Source organism: Miniopterus natalensis, chromosome 6, assembly GCF_054644295.1.
Source record: "Miniopterus natalensis isolate mMinNat1 chromosome 6, mMinNat1.hap1, whole genome shotgun sequence".
Taxonomy (NCBI): domain Eukaryota; kingdom Metazoa; phylum Chordata; class Mammalia; order Chiroptera; family Miniopteridae; genus Miniopterus; species Miniopterus natalensis.
The window spans coordinates 45,799,697-45,816,844 of record NC_142086.1 but is presented as its reverse complement, the minus strand read 5'-3'; the positions used below and the strand labels follow the sequence as shown (position 1 = coordinate 45,816,844).

Genomic DNA, 17,148 nt, shown 5'->3' with positions numbered 1-17,148 from the left:
GGAACAGCAGTTGGTTGGAGCATTGTCCCTTACACCAAAAGGTTGCGGGTTCGATTCCCCGTTGGGGCGTGTACAGTGTTTCTCTCACATAGATGCATGAGTCTCTTTGGGTCTCTCTATCAGAGAATAGTTGGCTCTTCTTTCAATGAACACTGTTCCCATTTGATGGGCGGCCTCAGGCCCATCCCTCACCACCAGAGGCCATGGGAGCTATCACGCCCTGTTCAAAACTCCGAGGACACGTCATATTTTTACTGTATATTTTAAAACTATCTGCAATGGATGTTTAACTTCCAAACTATCAACGCAATCCTGCTTCAGATTCTAAAACCAAACTTGTTTCTACTAGGGAAATGCTGGGAGCCTGGAGTGAGTAGCAGACTCTCAGCACGAAGTCAGGTGTGTCTCGGTTTCCTCTCACCTGTACCCCAGGATCTGTAACCAGCCCTCATCTCACTCCCATCACAGTACCTGCTACCCCAGCAGAGAGCCTGGCCTTTCCCGCAGAGCCTCTGCCTGGGACCCTTCCTGGGAGCTTCTCAGGCATTGATTTTAGAAAGAGAGTGTCAGGGAGAGAGAGAGAAACACTGATCGGTCATTCCACCCACCCAGGCACCCGCTGGTTGATTCCTGTATGTGCCCTGACCTGGGATTGAACTCGCAACTTTGGTGCATCTGGACAATGCTCCAACCAACTGAGCTACCCAGCCAGGAGCACGGCAGGGCCCTTTTAAGGATACCTAGCTCTCCGCTTTAGGAAGCTGTTCCCTCCTGGTGCAGTGCTGCGGTTTTAACATTTTCTTTGTCTTTATAATTTCCATCCAGGGTTCTTAGTCTGCCCTCTAGGGTTAATACAGAAGCAACTTTCTTCCACAGAGCTCCACATATGTGAACACTAGGTCAAGCATTCCTTAAGTCTTCTCTTTCCCAAATGTTCCTTCAAATCGCTCTCAAATGTGTGGTTTCCAATATTTTTATCTGTTCTTCTGGATGAACTTCATTGTGTCACTGTGGCTCCTAACTGGGGGCATGCAGAACTGAACCCAATCCTTTAGATGCAGTGTGTCCTGCTCGGACCAACTCAAGCATTCACTCCCCATGTGCAGGCACTATACTTGTCACTGTGGTCTGAGCTAGGGAAGTCACGCTGTTGGCCTGCTAAACGCCCTAATCTGAGTCACAGCGTCTTCTCGAGCCAGCTCCCCCACTTTTCTACTTGGGGTTCTGAGGCTTTTAACTCAGAGAATTTTCTATTAATCGTCTATTAACCTTCTAGCTAAAGACACAGTGTTCATTTATCAGAGTAGAGATCCTTCCAGCGTTGTCCCATTTGAAAACCTGAAATTTATGTTTCAGTGTGTTTAAGCCAGTGAGAGATAAAGAAGAGGAAGGACGGAGCTCCTTAGCAGATGGACTTGACTCAGCCAGTGGAGCGGCGTGCTCCTGGGCACAGTTAACACCAGGGGTGGAAGCTACAGGGTTTCAGATTTGGCTTCACCTAATGTTTATTCATTTGTTCATTCAACAAGAATTTATCAAATGCCGGTTAGAGCTCTCCAATAACGGGGGCGGGAAATGCAGACTGATACAGAATTCTGTCTGCTTCCTATCTCTGTACTCCCTGCCCAGGCTCCAGCGACCATCTAGACTAGGCACAAACTGTCAACAGGAATGGGGTCAGGAGGATTACACCTGGCAATGAACTTGGGCCTCTGCAACACTGAGCCTTAGTCTGGAGATAACTGTCCTGCCAGGGGGAGGCTCTCTGGCTCCGCTGTGCTTGCCCCAGTCTGTCTACACTGCTGTTCTGGTTGTTCTTAGACAGGAAGGCTCTTCCCTGCAACACTAGCCACAGCCTGGGCTCCGAAAAACCCCGAGGTCACCTACAGCACAGGGAGGAGAGGCGGCTGGGAGAAACCAAAACCACAAAGAGCAACGCTCCAGGCAGAGGGAAGCTGTGGGCCGCCCCCAGGCATTCCTGCAAATTGTCCACCGTGTTTGTGCAACACTGAAAAGTTGAGCTTCAGGGGAAGCCCGGCCAAAGACCAGAGAGGATTTCACAAAAGCGCAAAATGTTATCAAACCCCGGTTATTCAGATGCGAGTCACCATTCCCCATTTTGTGGGTTACTGGGTCTGGAGTCGGACTGCTAGGTTTGATTCTGTCTCCATTGCCACTATCTGTATAACCGTAGCGAGTTAAATGGTCTCTCTCTGGTTCGTTTCCTTATCTGTAAACAGGTAATAGCAATTCCTACCATTTAGAGTTATTGCAACAGTTACATGAGTTCACACGGGCTGACACAGTAAATGTTACTTGGCACAAACCCGACGCGTTTTCTGCACTGATACTGCATGTCGAGGGAACGGAAGTCCATCTCCAAAGCATCTCTAATGGTGCATATGGAGGGAAACTGGCAGATTTGAAAATAAAGAAAGAAAAGCAGCCATATATTCCCATGTCCAGGGTTAAAAGCTTAGGGTACAATTTAGGCTACAGTTTCCCTTTGCAGGGCCGTGGATGTGAACATCCCTCCTCTCCCTACACCAGGCCCCCTAGAGGAACTACCAGGCAGGAAAGGGATTCTTGGGACCATTTGCCGAATTAGGGTGGATACCACACACGTCTACGCTGCAGTGAGAGGATGGAGGTTCAGGCAGACACTCATACATAGAACTGGGCACAACAAGCACTGGAGAGAGGCCCTGCCTTCCCATGGTCCCATGGCGAGCTGAGAACGCGACCAGCCTGACTGCTGCTGGGTGACCCGAGTGCAGGCAGCAAGTCTGCGGGACCGGCATTGGGAAGGGGGCAGAGGCGAGTTCAGGGGTATGCTGCTGAGTGCCTGTGAGGGGCCTGTCTCGGCATGCAGCCAGCCAGCCGCTGGCAGGCTAGGGGTGCACTCCAAGTTCATGTTCAGAAGAAGCACATTCCAAATGCCTGGACTCAGAAAGCAAACATCCAGAGTCACCATCTTCCAGGCCAAAAGAGATACGAGTGGACATCTTGTTAATATCTCATTTTCAAGCAGAGTAAGAAAATAATTCACACTCATATGGCCCTTTATAGTTTGTAAAGCTCCTTCACAGACATTGTTGGATCCTCATGGACCCTATAAAGTAAACACTATCATCTGATTTTATAGACGAGGGAAGGGAAGCCCAGGGAAGTGAAATGCGTTGCTCAGGTCACACAACAGCTAATTGCAAAGGCAGGGCTCCAGGTCTGATGGACCCAGTTATCTCATCCATGCGCTTACTCGCTTATTCACCAGCCAGCCACAGCGCTGGGCATGGGCACAGGGCAGGGGTCAGACGATCAGGATGACCTGCCCTTATCAGCTTACTTAGTCTGTTGGGAAACACACATCATACAAGCACCTTGAGCATGAGAACAGGAGAAGCGTGGGGTGCTGGCCCAGGCCCAAGGGATGGGGTCCCTCAGAAAGGGACCTGCTCTTCCCATTACCGCCTCTCCCAGCTGCTCCCCTGGATCCTGCCACGGCTGTCTCTCCTCGGAGCTGTTTACATTATTAGCTTTGGCACCTCCTTTGGCTGTGAGAGTCACTAACAACTTCACTCCGGCTCATCCAGCAGCCATGTGACCCTGCAGCATCTGCCTTCTTGCTGTGCCAGCCAGCTCAGCTCCACCACCACCAGGCCATCTCCAAGTGCACTAGTGCCACCCTGGTGGCGGAAGCTGGAGATGCTAGCTCTTTAGAGGAAGGATCCAGATCATGTGCCCAACAAGGGTTCCCAGAGTCTTAGAGTGTGTTCTTTAATGGTTATCAAGTTTTTGCCTTCACCAAATTACAGATTTTCCTGTATTCCTGATCTTGTCCTGTCCCTTCAGTGTGAAGACAGGCCTTTATCTGTGACCCCACACTCCTTATGTGTCCAGGTTCACCTTACTGAGTGAGTTCTAATAGGGCTTTCTGCTTTTACCCGCTGCCGCTGGCTGGTTTTGCTATGGGATGACAGCTACCTCCTGTCTCATGACTGGTTCATGACGCTGTATCTTTCTTACATCATCTTCCCACCTGGTTACCAACAATCACAGCGTGTCCTCTGTATGCCTCTTACTGCTTGTGCCCTCGACCGACTGGGTGCATGGTCTATGATTCAGCTCCGCCTTAACTTCCTAACTTTCCATTCAGATCCGCAATCCAGAACAGACGGGCAAAAGCACAGTTCTGGTGGTGCTAAGTGGCCACTAGGGGGAAGTAAAAGCCAGGATTTACTAAAGGAAACAAGGTTATTTGAAGGAAGGCTGGACTCGACTCTGGCTGGGACACACCGCCAGCCCACATGGGAAACATGGGACAGACAGTTTCATAGTGCTTAGCACATATTAGGTGCTCAACAAATGTTCACTGGATAATATTCCTAATTTCAGAAATGAGAAAGCAGAGACCGGGGCAGATTAAGTGATGTGATCACAAAGCTGGTTGGTGCTGTGGCCTGGTCTTCCCCATTCTTGGGCCAGGGTGCCTGCCTTTCCATCGCATAGTACATTGGTCTTCTTCCTCCCCCCTCCTGGTTTGCTCCCTCCTCTGTGCTTCAACCCATATAAACTACCTGCCCGTTCAAATTCCAAAACATTTGGGACAAACCGCAGTCATTTGAGACCTTTTCTCCATCCGTCATATCTGATCTGTCCCTTAGCTCTGCCAGGCTGTTAAAAACCTTTCTCTTGTCTTTGGACGGCTCCCTTGCTAATCCAGGCCCTCATCGCCCACCTCAGTGTCCACTCTCCTCTGGACAGAAGGCACTGGGGACCCAGCCCTGGGGCTGCTTCTTTCTGGTAAAGGGCAGGAAGCAGAGGTCCCTCACCTGCTGGGCTTCCAGAAACAGCCCTCTGTCTGTGTGAGGTTCCCACACTTCATTCAACACAGCTGCCGCTAGCAGCTAGGAGGTGGGTTTTTAACATCTCAGCACATGAGATTTGAGAAAAGAAAGGCACCTTACACCTTAAAGATACTGGAAATTATAGCAAGAAATCCACGGTTCATTCCCTAGGCATAAAGCCACCTTGTCTTATGTGCTACAGATACCACTGGGTTTCCCAGGCCTAATGTTGACTTCGGGCTCACTGGCAAAGGAGGGAGAACACAAAAGACCTCGATAGAGAGTTTTTCCCTGCTTATGCCAGAAAGAGAAACTGGCAAATGAACTGCTGCTGTTCGCTACAGTGAAAGAGTCAGAATCATCGGTCAATGAACAGCAAATCGAATGTTAGTAACATAGAAACTGTAGCCTTGAATATGCTTAAATACAGCCAGACCACAGAGCAAAAACACAGGCTTCGCTCTGGCCTTAAATGTGGTGTTTAAAAACATGTCCGTGAGTTCTCTGATGCTCTACCCTTCTGCTGGTGGAGCCTAACTCTCCTCCTCTTGCGCGTGGGCTGGACTCGGTGGTCTGCTTCCAATGGACAGGCTACGCTGGGAGCGATGGATGATCTGTGACTTCTGAAGCTGGGAGATAAAAGGCATTGCAGCTTCCTCCTTGTGTTCTATGGGATCCCTGGCTTTGGGGGATGTCAGTGCCACGTCAGAAGGACATTTAAGGAGAGGACCATGTGGTAAGGAGCCAGCCGCAGGAGGGAGCCATCCTGGAAGCAGGTCTCTTGGCCCCGGTCAGACCTCCCGAGGCTGCATCTCTGGCTGACACCTTGACTGCAGCCTCATGAGAAACCCTGAGCCAGAACCACCCAGCTGAGCCACTCTCAGATTCCTGACCCACAGAAACTGTTAGATAACAAACATTTGTTGTTTTACATCGCTAAGCTTCGGGGTAATTTGTTACACAGCAATAGATGATTAGGTGACTCCTGTTCTAGTCCTATCACTGACACAGAGGGAATCAGTGAATCTCACGAAGCCTCAGTTCCTCATCTATAAGTAAAGGAGGTTCGGGCCAGAAGGCTCTAGGGGTGCCAGCTCTACACCCTATGTTCTCTGAACAAAACACTCTAGGAATAACGTACTTAGGGTCAGCTATGTGTAAAAGGCAACAACTCTGATTTCTCTAGGGTGTTTCTGCAGGTTCAGAGAGCAAGGCAGTGATCACCTAAATCTGGAGGTACAAGCTGAATTCTGGAAGTGATGGCCACCTTAGAAAGGAATCCACAGAAGTCCCACAAACAGAAGGTTTTATGCTTAGGATGGGCTTAGGGGAGGTGATATGCTTTGCATGGGAGTGGTGCTACATAGCGGACAGTAGGTTTCATGCATATTATTTCATTTAATCCTCACAGATCTCTATTTTACAGATAGGAGGTCAGAGAGTTTTGGTAATTTGCTCAAAGTAAGGCAGTTATTAAATTCCAGAGTTGGGAACTGAACCACAAATTTTTTGTTGCTAAATTCTATTTTTCCATTACTCCTGACTGCCTCCCTGATGATCTGACCATGTGTTACATTAAGCGGGTTAAGGACATTGCCTGGCATGGCCACGACTCCTTCTATACGAGATGCCCTGCTTACAGCGGCTGACAGGGCAGGGCTACAACATCACCACCCTCCATCACTCAGCTCCCCTCTGTCCTGCACCCACGAGCCCTGGGCCAGAGTGAGCACCTGCCCATGGAAAGCTTTCCTAAAGGTTGCCAGCAAGAAATGACATGGCCTGGGGCAAAAATGAGTGGGGCCAATTAGATTCCATCGATCAAGAATGTGGCCCAGGAAGTGGCAAGAGAATGACCCAGTTACCTGAGGGCAGTAAAGGTTTCTACGAGGGAAGAAAGGTCAAGGGGCCATAATGGGCCACAGGCAAGCCTAGGTCATGAGGGCACAGAAACTCAAGCAAGCAGAGGTGATACAGGGAAGGAAAGGTGTGCTTCCTGTGGGACTTGGGGAGAGGATCTGAAACTGGAATGGCAAGCGGGGTCCCTAGGGTCACCCTGTATCCAGGATCATCCTAGAGATCCAAGTTCCATAAGGTGCAGATCTACTGTGGCTCCTAGCATGAGATTCCTATGAGATTCCATCTCCCTCATCAGTCCCTGGTAATACTCTACCCCTTCCTTGACCTATCTGAGAGAGCTCTTACCTTGCAACTAAGTGAACTGAACAACAGCTGGCCTGGCTGATGTGACATTTAAAACACAAAAAAGTGCGATTACAAAACTCCAAGAATCACAGGGATTTTCTAAAACAAAATTCACAATGACCTCCGTGGATTCTGACAATTAAACAATGAAAACAGTTGTGACACCCAAGACTGTATGTCATGGCATTGAGACACAGGACATAAGTTCTACAGCCTCACAGAACAAGCTGTGACCAGGAACCGACCAACTGCTCCGTTTTTAGGAAACTGTTTCTCACTGTTCAAAAGAAGTGACGATCATCCCAGAGTAACACAAAGATCAACTATGACACACACGGGCTCTGCTGGGGGGGTTTGGCTGGCATATAATTAAGGAACAGGCTTATGGACCTCTAATGTCACTTGTGATGGACATAAACCAATGCCTCATAAAAGACTGCACTTTGTTAACCGGTATTTGTGAACAGCCCTGTACCTGCCAAAAAATTGACCTTCATAGCACCAGGACAGACAGACACAATGTACAGAGTTCTAGACCAAAGATGAACCATCCTAGATAGAACTTCCAGCTCTGTTACTTAGTGGCTATGAGGCTGGACAAGATATTTTAACTTTCTAAGGAAGCCACAGTTCCTCATCTATAAAACAAAAAGTATGGACTAAAAAATCACCCAGGTCCATTCTAGCTCTAAAACTGTATACATGTGATGCAAAGATTCTCAGCTCCTCACACAGCTAGCCACTCAACTAGCCGCTCACCGCACATCCGGCAACCACAGCACCACAGCGTGTCTGTGAAACCCCAGGTAAACAAAAAACCAGGACACCTGGTCTAGCCATAGGCAGATTCTTTAAAATCAGACAACTCTGACCTCTTGCCTTTTTCTCCTTCACTTCCTTTTAAAAGAATCTAGAAAAGAATCTAGAAAACTGAAGTCTTGTCTTGCTTTTTTTTTTCTTTAGGTTTTCCTATAAAAACACCAGTGGTCACAGCCCCTTCTTTATGCAGCATCTCACTAAACCTCTGGGCAAGGTGCTTGCATTTCCCTCTAATTCTGCTTTGTGCTAAGCCCTGAAGCATGCTGCTGGTTGGGGGCGCAAAGGGTGCATCCGGTCCTGCGTCTCAATGAGATAGACGGTGGGCTGGTGGAAAGTTGCTCATTTCATAATATTGTTGTCAAGCCATCATTTCTAATGGAGCAGCATTCAATGTTTTCAAGCTTCCAGTCCCTCACCTCTCAGTTGGGAGAGGATTTGGAACTCTGACTGTGGGCTGTCGCCCTCAGAGGATCAATGCACTTTAGAAAGAGAATCGCTCAGTCCCCACAAGCACAGAAAGCCTGAATGCAGGAGGGCAGTTTGCACTGCATTTTAATATCCCTGAAACACGGTGGTAAGTAGATTTTCCCCCTAAAACCCTCTTAAACCATTTTAGGACATTTCCTGAAATCCCCATCTGACTGCTTCCCTCGGCTCTTTTCCATCTGCAGGCTACAGGCTACCCCCCCCCCCCAGTTGCCTCTTTCTCTAGGAGTGACACACGCAGCCATGAGGGCTGGCACAGAGCTGGGCTGTGGCTCTCAGGGTGGACTCTATGGGCCCTCAGGACAACTGACCACACAGTAGAGATGGTGGGGAGCACTGGGCCAAGAGGCGGGCATCTGGGCAGTCATCAGTGTGCCCTTACTTGGATGGTGATCTTGGGCAACACACTGGCCCTTACTGGGCCTATTTACTCATCGATAAATGAGGGCATTGGGTAGATGAAAAAAATATGTAAAAGCATCCTTAGCTCTAACTTTGTGTTTCTATTTACAGCTTGCCCTTCACTGATCACATGGTGGAGACTGCCAAGGACACAGAGTGCAAATATATTGGGTGAGCTGCTCCAGCCACTCTGAGCGCTTTGGGGCCCCACTTAGCTCTGCTGCAGGGCTGTCATTCCGCAAGGTACTCTGCTTAAATCTCCATATTTACCGTGGGTATTCTGACATTACCATACCCTTCGGAAAGAAAGGAGGGAAGAGTCTGTCTCTCTCTAGCTCCAGAGATAACATCTCTGAGTTCCCACTTAAGTTTCTCTTGCTAAAAGTTTCTTTATGGAAAATTCTCTCCCTTTGACATCACTGTGCCCAGAATATCCAGCACCACTTGAAGACGTGTTCCAAATGTCAGCCAGCTTATCCGCAGCGTGCACACATATTCCCCTGACCACAGACTACTACCCAGCGATCACTTCTCCTTAACTGCTCAACTAAGAGGAACAAATCCTGTTCACACACACACACACACACACACACACACACACACACACACACTCTTCAGCTATTCAAGGTTGTTGTCCTTGGTTTCCACATTACCAAGGTCACTCAAAACCATTCCAATGCTGAAAGGAGGCGCATCTTGAAATGTCAAGCCATGCACTTTAAGAAAAACACGCTGTGATATACTTGTACTTGTCAAGAACTGAAATGTTATTTAACCTTACATGTTTGCCTTTTTGCTCTTGCTGTCAGAAAATCTAAACACAAATTCACTTGTAACACCTCAGTGGGGATTTTGAGACTACTCCCAACCCTGCTCGTTCCTTTTCTAAACCTTTTACACTGCGGTTAAAGAACATACTTTGCGTGATTTGAAACCCTTTAAATGCATCGAGACTTATCTTACGGCCCACAATAAGGTCTCTCTTGGTAATTATTCTGTGAGCACTTGAAAAGGACACGTGGAGAGTTCTCTGTCAGTGAGGTCAAGTTGGTTGGTGTATTTATTCAAGTCTTCTGCATCCTTATTGACTTTCTATTTACTCTGTTATTGAAAGAGGAATATTAAAATCTTCAACTGTAATTACTGAGTGTCTGTTTCTCCCTGCAGTTCTATCGGTTTTTGCTTCATGTGTTTTGAAGTTTTGCTATCAAATACATAAAAGTTTAGGGTTGTTAGGTCTTTTTGATTTTCATTATGAGATATATATCTTTATCCTTGGCAATCTTCTTTGCTCCGAAATCTACTTTGGCTGATATTAATGTAGCTCCTCAAGATGTGTTTTGAACAGTGTTAGGATGGAATATCCTTTTTAAAAACCTATTTGTATATTCATATGTAAAATCTATTTCTTATAGGCAGCATATAGTTTGATATTTTTTAAAAAATCCAATCACTGACTTTCAATTGGAACATTTAAACCATTTAAACTTACTGTGATTACAAATATGATTATGTTTGCGTCTAGTTTTTTGCTATTTGTTTTCTATTTTTCTCTTCTGTTCTCTCCCCCCCTTTCCCTCCTTTTCTGTCTTCTTTTGTATTGCCTGAGAAAGTTTTACAATTCCATTTTACCTGCTTTGTTGGCTTATGTTATGGACCGAACTCTGTCCCTGCCAAATTCATATGTTGAAGCCCCAACCCCCAATGTGACTGTATTTGGAGATGAGGCACATAGGGATGAAATTAGGGTTAAATGAGCTCATAAGGGTGGGACCCTAATCCAGTAGAACTGTGATCCCTATGTTTTCTCCTGCAGTGTCTAACCTACTATTATTCCATCTGGGTATTTTCACCCCAGACATTGCCGTCTTCACCTCTAGAAGCTCAATGTGAATTTTTCTTTATGTCTTCCATGTCTCCACTTAACTTTCTGAATGTATGGAATACTCTTAAATAACTGTTTTTATGTCTATGTCTGTGATTTTTAACATCTGTGTCAATTCTAGGTAGGTTTCAATTGATTTTCTCCCCCCATTCTGGATCATATTTTCCTGCTTTTTTTGCCTGCCTGGTAATTTTTGATTGGATGCCAGACATTGTGGGTTTTCCTTTATTGGATGCAGTTAAGTTACTTTGAAAGAGTCTGATCCTTTTAGGGCTTGTTAGGCAGAACCAGAGCCTAGTTTATCTGGGCCTTATCATTCCCGCTAATAATGTAAGACCCTTCTGAATATTCTACCCGGTGCCCTGAGAATTTGAGATATTCTAGTCTGGTTAGTGCAGACAGGCACCAGGTACCTCTGTTTTTCTAATTATTCATCCAACTTGCTTATTTAATTACTCTTACATACACTCATAATTACTCATCTATACATTCAAAAAGTTAAAGAATTACTTTCTTATAACCCCATTGGGACTTCTTGTTCATGGAGCCCTCTGCTTTCTCCCAATCATTTGACATTTTCCCTGCATCATTTTCCCTCTTATGAAGCTTGGATTTCAGTAATGCTCTTGCCAATGTCCTCAATTTCCTTGTTCCTCTCTGCTCATGTAACCCAGCTGATTACATGGTAATGTTTAAATATTTTCTTAAGGAATGGGTAAATAAATGTATAATACAATAAAGCATATAAGTTAATTTCTGACGCCCTCTTTGCCTATATTTCAAATTGGTTTCAATTAACCAATAATAGAAAAACAGAATGTTTAGGAATGAATAAAATTTAGAGGTAAGTCCCTATTACTTTCCAATTTTATAGATGAATAAACTGAGGTTTTGAGAAGATAGATGATTTCACTAAAATAGTTTTCAAAGCTAATACACCTGGTCAACAGAATTAAGACCAAAACTAAATTTTCTTATTACAGCCCAGGGTTCTTTCCATCCCATTGCAGTGCTATATTTTTTTGCCTGGTCTGCTTGTCCAGCACCCTGTGTTTGCAGACAATTTGAATGTGGTTTACAGGAGGTCTTGCCCTGGCTTCCCAGTGATACCATAAGCTACTTAATGATGGAATAACCTGTGATTTCTAGAACAAAGTCATGCAATCATATAGCACTACTAGTAACAGGAGCAAAGTGGCACATGGATCGTGTTCTCGCAATTAAGTAAAACATCCTTTCAACAACATTAGTCAGTGACTCTGCCATAGGGGATTCAATAAGTTCACATTCCTACTGTGCAGCACCACTATGTAGAGTTCAACGCCAGATGCCAGTAGAGAACTTCAGGTTAGCATATAAACAATGTAAAAAATTAAGCCCTAAGACATGTCTCTATAGACCAGGGGTGGGGAATGTCTGGCCCGCAGGTAATATATGGCCCGCAAAATCATTTGGTCTGGCCCTACCAAGGCAACTGCAGGTGGGACTCAAAATTCAATAAATCTAGGAGCTTTTTTCATAGCTAATTTTTAAGTTGATAATTTTGTATGGCCCCCAAATGATGTTATAAATATCTGAATGGCCCCTGGCAGAAAAAAGGTTCCCCACCCCTGCTATAGACTCATCAGGATATTGTACCCTCAAAAATTGGTTCCATAAGTCTGGAAAAAGTTTCAAGAAGAACAAGATGGCTTCTCTCATATTTATACTGACTAGACATTGACATTAGCACTGACCGGATACATATAGGGTCTAATATTATGGCCAGGGCCTACTGGAAATTAGGCAGTGGGAGTAACATAAAGCAAAAATGAGTTAAACACGAATAACGTTACTTCAATGTATTTGTTTGAAATTCACACACACACACACACACACACATCAGTTGAGTAGATCCAAAATGTGAAAATCTGAGTTAGAGCTGAAATGTAAATTATTTGCAAATATAACAATATTAGTTGCTAATAGTCATTCTGATGTTCACCAACTATCTCTGGCTCTCTGAGTTCTAGAAACACAACTCAATTGTTTTTCTGGCCCCTGCTGGCTGAACAGGGCCATGTAACTAGTTCTGGCCATGTATATTGAGCCATTTCCAGGCTGGATCATTTAACTGTGTGTTAAGATCCTTCAAAATTCTCTTTCTATGTGAGATGATAATTGGCAGCTTTAGAATCTGGTCCATCAGCCTGAGTCCCTGATTCCCTATGATGAAGAGAGCCCCCTGCCAACCCATAATGAACATGTAGTATTAGCAGGAAATGAATCTTTAAGCCACCAATATTTTTAGAGCTGCTTGTTACCACAGCATAACCTCGCTTATTCTGACAGATACATCTGCTTTCATTCTCTTCTCTGGATGAAATTGTCTTAGACATGGATACTGGTAGGAGTCCAGGAACACAGATAGAGTGGTAGGAAAGATAAAGAAAAGAAAGGGACAGAGATGTAACGGGGCCATTCTAAGACAAATATAGACATATACAAATTGAATGCAATTTGGGCAGACCTACTGGATTTTATTATTGTTGTGTTACTACCATTACCATGATTATTAGTGTTTTGTTTTTTTTAAAGAAAACCCTAAAGATTACTGCCATTACATGCTAGGACTGGTCCTTGGTATTGGATTGATATAGAGAGGGAGGAGAAGTCGTTATAGCTTTTGGACCCCTCAGGCTAATGCAATAGCTATTCCTACCAAACATAGTGTGAATTTTCTTTGAGTATTTATTTTTTCTCTCTCCCAACTGGACTATACAATTCTTTTAGTTAAGGACCACATTTTATATCCCTTTTGTGTACTTTTGGAACAGCCTTAAAGCTCAATAAGATCAAGCTGAAAGCCAGCTTCACCAGCTCTCAGGAACTGACATGAGAACACATTGTTGACCATCTCTTGGGTTGACTCACACCAGATACATCAACTCTCCCATTTTCATTTCCTGGAGCTTCAGGAATGCTTAATGAGGGCAGAGAGGAGAAGTGCATTTTCAATAACACTGTCTTTCAAACTTTAGTCCCTCTCATTGGCAACCAACTCACTGAAGCAAACCAAATGAGAGTCTGATTTGACTTCTCATAGCAATTGTTTCATTTTTGGGGGGCTTGTGCTCTATTAGGTTGGTGCTTTTCATTTTTCAACCTTCCCGTTTGCCATTCTTAATTAGAAATGATTTACAGAAGTTGAGTGGTACTTCAAAAAACTCATTTTGGGAGACGGGCGGGGAACACAATAAAAACTGTGTTGAGAGATGAGTCACCATTTCTTAGACTTCTTTGAATTGTTAGTGTGCAAACCACACAGTAGCTTCCCACACCTGGCTGTGCACGTGGGCATCTACTGTCCACTTGTCTGTTTGAATATTAGCCTTGGAGCTTTGCTTAATTTTCAGTTGCTTTCCCCATCTATCAATCCTAGCCCTTGATCCCAGATTTTAACTTTGCCTGTCAGATCATGCACCAAACCTGTCTTCTACTCTTGCATTATTTGGAAGTAAAGCAGCATGCTCTGTGTTTTTGCTAAATATGACATTGTCTGTAGGGCTCTTTCCTACTCCTAGTGGGGCAGTGAAGGCGCTTGCCTACCAGTCTGGTTGCATTAAAACTGGAGAATATTTCTCTCTCTATTTCTGCTCACAAAAGAGACTACACTTGCTCTACAGACTGTGCAACTGTATTTGCAGTATGTACTATGTTTCTGGCATTAATATAGGCAGTGGGGATATAGCAGTGAAAAAAGCAGACAAGAATCCCTGCTCTCATGTAACTTACTCTGTAACAATGACAAATCTAATTACTAGTATGATTTGACGTGGATCCTATAGAGCTATCCTAGTTCTTCATCCAGCTGACACCTACATGCAAGTTCAAAAGTTTTTGCATCCTACAAATAAGGTCTGAGTCATGCTCAAAACCAAATTTTTATCAGGACAGGCTGAAAGATGGTTGACCTATACCAAGTATGGTCAGAACAGCCCTGCCGAGCACATGTGCTGATCCAAGAAAATAAAAAATAACCAAATGCCACATTTGTTTCTCACAGCCACATGGAGAATGTGATTTTGTTTGTCATTACACCACTTGGTTCCAGGACGAAGACCTGAGCTAGAATGCACTTGTCCCATGCAGCTCTTTTCTGGAGGAGCTACTAACACTATTTGAGACTAATTTTTCTATATAGCGATGACAGACAACTCTCTGGACTTAGTGTTGCAATGTATGTCTCCAGAGATAAGGCTTAGCATGAGATGAATTACACAGTGAAAGGAAGGGTGTGTGTGCTGGTACTTGAGTTCCCCTCTCATTTTGCTTCAATCTCAAAAGCTTGCCTTTTGAGGTTGTACTGATGCAGCTGGGAGGACACAACCAATTTTTCCTTAACTCCCAAGTCTGCTGCCTAAGTTTAATGGGTGCTAATTGGGGTTTGGGAAGAGGTAATGGGGAAGCTACATTTAGGCTACAACTGTGATTAAACATACTTCCTGCAGCCTGGGTTGAACACATCTATTACGTGGCGGTGAGATTATGACATGAATTCTTGTACCTCTTCACTGGGTCTCCTGGGGCCCCCAGCTCTTTGTGATAAAGAACCTGGACTCTCTCTGCCCTCTCTCTGCCTGGTGACTGGGCTTTGCCCCAACCAGGCATGGTTGGTAACTATTCTTTCTGCTGCTGCTGCTGAACTTTTATCAAGTTGGACTTGAGGGGCACTGCAGCCTGCTGGGAACTGAGGGAGGTAACCAAAAGGAGTTGATATTTTAAACCAATTAAGGACAAGACAAATACTTTATCACATGCCTCAGAATCTGCAATGCCCATTTGAGCTTTCAGAGGTTTATGAATAGTGCATGCCCTGAACTCTTGGTTCCTAGATTCATTTTATATTTGGACCATATCTGGATTTATTTTCAAGAATCTCACCATGTGAACTTTGAGGGATGTTGCATCATACCATGGATGAGGCCCTCATCACTCGGAATGAAACCCAGATTCCTCTAACCTGGCTAACACTGTATCAGAAGGGCTCCCTTTGACTCCTGGTGGAGGCTGGGGGAATAGTCTGCAGTCCCCCTTTACCTCCAGGGCACATTCCTGGGCACCTTCTTGGCTCCAATGGGGACATGAAGCTTGGGGGGAGACCATCTTACCTGAGAGCCCCTGCCTGTTCCTAGATAAGATCACTCCTCCCCAAGTCTTGTTTTTTGGTGAGTAATAAAGATTGCTAAAACCTTGTGTGTGCTCCTAGCAGAGGAGTGTACCCTCCAGCACTCACAGCCTCGTCACCTCTGTGAGCCTTGAGACTAATTTCGTTATACCATGTGTGTCTGTCACTGCAGCTATATTTTTCTCTGCGGCATGTATCATCATCTGGCATATTTTACTTGTCCACATTCCCATGAGGATGTAAGCTCCATGAGGGTAGACGTTCTTGTCTTTTTGTTGTTGTTGTTGTCTAACATAGTGCCTGACACATAGTATATACTCAATAAATATTTGTTGATGGATACCTAATATTAAGAGTCACTAATTATTAACAATGTCCATTCTCTTGTTTTTTGGACAAATGACCCCCTTACGATCTCTGAGGATGTATTAGCCTTTCCCATAGTCTCTGACACTTGAGGGGACCCTCTAGAACTCAAATTATCACATCACTTTGGGCATAATCCTTGACACCCTTGGACACGAATGTATCCAAGGTAACTATTGCTATTATTTTATCTCAACCCTCTACATCCTACTCCTACTTCTGCTCGTATTTGCATTCTTTTATGACATTTAATCCAGGAGAAATCAGTTAGCCAGAAATCTGAGGTCTAGGGCATGATGGGAGAATGGCATGTGGTGCCAGTCTAAGAAATCGTCCTTGTAACACCATCAGAATTACTGGGCTAATTACCTATCACTTTAATTTCTGAAAAAAATCCTTCCTCAGAAGCTAGAAATGCCAGGTTGATGGCCTCTCCTAGGATAGGCACCTGTCTGGCCCTAGAAGCAACCCTGCGCTGTGCCATTAAGTTAGGCTGTTACCACTTATATTCTTCAACACCAACCAATCACTCAGGCCCTGCAAGGACCTCCCTCTTTAATGACCGATTTCATTTCTAAGCATGACCGTGTGGCTCTGCAGGGTGGGCAGAGCATACTTAGATCATTTTTGATGGCCTGGCCTTGAGCCTATATGTACAACTTTCCAACAAGTCTGTTGATTGGATTGTCCCAGAAATGTCAAAGAATAAAGCAATATGTCAGTATTCTCAATAACAAATGAAAACGCAAGAAGAATCTGGGAAGTACAAAGCCTCCTATTTACATTGCTAACTTGCAGCCGGCCTTGAAGAACTTAACTGTGTAAATCGATTTCATCACCAACTTGCTCCTTGTAGGGTCAAGATGCCCATGCAAGTCCTCGTGAATCTAGGAGACACCAGAGCAACACCTGGAGTGCCATGCACAGGGTCACTCTCAGGGTGCGAGTGTCACACCAATGAAATCTAAACC

General features: G+C 44.9%; 1 protein-coding gene across 4 annotated transcripts in view; it reads right to left on the bottom strand.

Moving 5' to 3' along the window:
• The window catches only part of KALRN (kalirin RhoGEF kinase), a 573,972-nt gene that overhangs the window by 119,714 nt on the left and 437,110 nt on the right, over nucleotides 1-17,148 (bottom strand). The window lies entirely within an intron of this gene.